The sequence below is a fragment of the Limulus polyphemus genome, unplaced genomic scaffold (assembly GCF_000517525.1).
Source record: "Limulus polyphemus unplaced genomic scaffold, Limulus_polyphemus-2.1.2 Scaffold455, whole genome shotgun sequence".
NCBI classification, from domain to species: Eukaryota; Metazoa; Arthropoda; class Merostomata; order Xiphosura; family Limulidae; genus Limulus; species Limulus polyphemus.
In genome coordinates this window covers 498,241-502,210 of record NW_013666065.1, presented here as the reverse complement: position 1 = coordinate 502,210, position 3,970 = coordinate 498,241, and the positions used below count along the sequence as shown (strand labels likewise).

The 3,970-nt window shown below is 34.2% G+C and overlaps 1 long non-coding RNA gene across 1 annotated transcript in view; it reads left to right on the top strand.

Annotated features, from left to right (window-relative positions):
• Nucleotides 1-1,098, top strand: part of LOC111085540 — a 6,568-nt gene extending 5,470 nt beyond the window's left edge. Inside the window, exons 2-3 of the long non-coding RNA XR_002610366.1 lie at nt 173-181; nt 1,020-1,098. This is a non-coding gene — a long non-coding RNA (uncharacterized LOC111085540). The remainder of the gene's footprint in view (nt 1-172; nt 182-1,019) is intronic.
• Nucleotides 1,099-3,970: the final 2,872 nt, after the last annotated feature.

Genomic DNA, 3,970 nt, shown 5'->3' with positions numbered 1-3,970 from the left:
TATTTATATAGTTTTTCTTCATTACTCATTCAAGCCGTCTCCAACCATTATTAGTCTCAAAGTGGGTTCTTCGTCATCGAATTTGAAGGGTCACAGTTGCTCGATTCATCGTAATTCTCGAGCAAGGCCCTTTACCTGATTACGTTAATGACCAGCTTATCAGACAAGGCAGTGTTTTCATGTAAAATGTGGCTTTTTACCAAATTTATTGGTTAAAAACTATAATAATAAACAATGCAAAAATAATTTATTTAGATGTATCACATTTATATCAAAGCAAGTAATGGCAAAGAAAGGATATATACAGTAATAGACAAGACGTTTACAGAGACTTGTTTACATACCACTCTTGTCGTAAAAGAATGTTCTGCAAACTGTGGTGACTTAAATGAAACAAATAACTCAAAAGGTGTTTTGTAACTGTTAAAAATATATATACATATGTTGAGTTTGTCATATTAAAGCGACTTTCGAGCTTCACTTCCCCGTTATAATCCATGTCGTCGCGTCTGGTCATACTCTATCTGACGGCCGTGTTTCTCGACAATAGCCCTGTAGCGTAGTTTCCACTGCAATAGGCTCCGTTGTAAGGCTTTCATATCAAAAGCACCCCACTGCTCTCTGCAAACTTTCCATAAATAATTTAGTGTACGAGAAAGACGGTTTCTTATTGTCTGTTTCAACAGTCCGAATGCACAGAAATCTTTAGGCGCTGCGTCTCGCAATGTGATCTGTATATAATATCATGGATACCCGTTTTTTTTTCCTCCAGCTATTTGAGGTATGCGATGTTTGAACAGATAACGTAGTGGTAGCAGCCTGTATATACGTGACTTGTGTAGTTTTTTTAGACAGAGATTTTTTTTGGAATATATTGGCAATGTTGCTACTGTCTTTATGGAGTCTCAACAAGTACGAAACCTACACTATTCTTACCACGGCTGGGATACGACTTGTTGCTGGTCTTTTTCTAGATAGACCTGGTATCCCAAGCTGATCTATATTCAATTGCTTTTCAGTGTCATAAGTGCAAGAGATATCTCCTTCTTGGAAATTCTAAATCCACGATCTGAACACATCCTTATGATCTGAGTGGATGTATTTTTTATGTCGGAAAAGGCTGGTACGTACCCTTCTAAATGCCAAAACGTAGTTCTGATACATTCCGTCCACTGTGATTTTATATAGGCTGTAGTTGTCACGTAACTTGCTGATTTGCATATTCAAAAATGGTTTTAATATAACGTCCCCAACCTTCTTTATTATTCTACGCTGTTTCCAAAACAACTAGGTGTTCAATATATTTACGCTTAGTTTTTAACCAATGAAGTGATACGTAAAATATAACATACTGTATCTATGTCTCAAAAACATACCGACGGTTATACCTTGATCAAGCTTTTACATTTTGAAAAGAAGCCGTTAAAATTTACTCTTAAGTTTGGCATTACTGAAGGAAGCATGTCACTGTTAAAATAACCCATTGGTAAACTACAACCTGTAGTGTGTTACTGTAGAGAATTATCATTATTAGCATCGTGCTAGGTTCTGCAGAAGTAAACAATTACTGCGACGAGTAAATATGGATTTACATTAATTGTGTACTCAGTAAAACCCACGAGTATGGTTTTCAGTAAAGAATTAATTAACATTATATTAAAAACTGCCATTCTGTTGAAAATGTATTGACTAAACTAACTAAATTAATTTTACTTTCAAAATCAAGTAGTCAGTACAATCTTTTCTAGTATTGTATTAAAAACTATTCATTGTGTCAACCGCAACTGATTGGCCATTGAAAATCCAGTCATTTGCACAGTCAAACCTATTATATTACACCGAAAATCGACTGACTCGTATGACTCTGTCGGAAGTTGATCTCGTAATCTTAAAATCTAAGTATGGAATGTTCACTACGAGCTCAAACACTAATTTCATTATACCTGTTTTAACGTTTTGTAAAATGGATCAAACAAACTCAGAGTTAAACTTTTATACAGTCAACTTATTCAAAAGGTATAAAATTAAGTTTATTTTTTAAACCAAAAGTTATACTGAAATCCTAATTATTAAAACAACTACAGTGATTATTCCCTAACCACCAATAAGTTCATACAGCTACACCTGGTTTAATAACACATTTTTAACTGAGCGTATCAACCAAATATAACTCAGAACTGTAGTTACTGGTAAAACTATATTAACGATTTATTAATTGTCACATCCTTAATTGAATACTTGTTCAAAGTTTAGCTTCTTGTAAAATGTTTACTATTTTGTCTCAACAAAAAATTTATCTTTAGACGATTTTCTCCAGACAGTACTCTAGTGAAAAAGGAAATCTCTAGTGTTAGCCTACCGATTTGAAAAAGGTATGGCACCAACTAGAAAAACATTACCTGCATTTATGTGCTGAGCTTCTCTCGGCAGCAGTACATGTTTATGTATTCAACATGGCAACATGCTGTCGGTTGGCGTCCATTCAAGGTAGAACGTGCTCCACGTTCAGCTGTCAACCACTTCCCCAAAGACCATCGTAGATGTTAATGAAGCCATAATGAGCGCATTCATCGTTCTCTTATGACTATTTATTTGTTTTTATCTTGGTCTCATTGGTATATAAACTAAATATTATTGTTCTACTTAGTAGGTAGAATGTCTCTAAATTACAAACTAAAGGGTTAAGTGTTAACATGATTAAATCAGCTTTACTCTGAACTATAAAAACAAATCATTAGGTAGAATGTCTCTAAATTACAAACTAAGGGGTTAAGTGTTAACATGATTAAATCAGCTTTACCCTGAACTATAAAAACAAATCATTAGGTAGAATGTCACTAAATTACAAACTAAGGGCGTAAACACTAACAGTAAGTTTACGGATTTACAACGCTAAAATCCGGACTTGGATTCCCTGCGGTTGATAGGGCCCATTGTGTAGTTTTGCGCTAAAACACAAACAACAACACCCTAAGCTATAAAAAAGCAAATCATTAGGTACATGTCACTAAGTTACAAACTAAAGACGTCATTTCTATAAACGCAAATAAAATTACGACCTATATCTCCAGAATGTAACTTTATTAGCTCAATATTTCGCTATTACAGCTTCGTCAGGAGCTATCGATATCTCACAAGATCACTAATCCAGTTAAACCTAAACTGGAACACTGTCATCCGTAAATCGAACATTGATACACGTGTTTTGAACGTTCAGATCATATTAAATACGTGAACAAGCGAAACTATGATAAATCATTATCGATGATTCGATAAGGTAAATGACCAGCCTATACTTGACCATTAATAACCAAATATAAAAAAAATCGATATTTAATTCATGCTTACCTCGAACAGCATTTCTGACGTCATAGTGAAGCAACAAACAGCCAAGTCTCCAATAGCTAAGTTCAATATGAAAATGTTTACCCTTGATGATCGTTTCCGGTAGCGTGACCTTGAAAGTACCAACACAATAATCATGTTTCCAACAAGTGTTGTTGTCATGATTACTCCTAAGGTAACAACACGTTGAATAAGTTCTGCATTCCATACAGCACCCTCTGGGTACACTGGAGTGTCATTTTTCTTAATGGTTGTATTATTCATAGTTATCGTTATTGGCCCAGTTTCCAAAACTCCCTCTTATATAAATTAGTCGTTAAAACGAGCTTGGAAATAACTATATTTCATGGCAATAAGTAGGAGCATAGAAAATATAGAAACAGATTCTCAGTATATGAAGTAATGTTTATAATAAGTTACTGTTGTTTCAAAAAAAAAGATAAATAAATAAATAAAAAGCGTGGTTGGCGGTTTCAAACAGAGTCTTTATTTTCTTTGTTTCATCTTTAGTTCTAAGGACGTTTTCACGTGATATTCAGGATTCTGATATCTTTTTTGCATGACCTGTTGAAGAAATAGAACAATAACTGTTAGAAACTGTTTGGCGAGAGACAGTATCTTACTC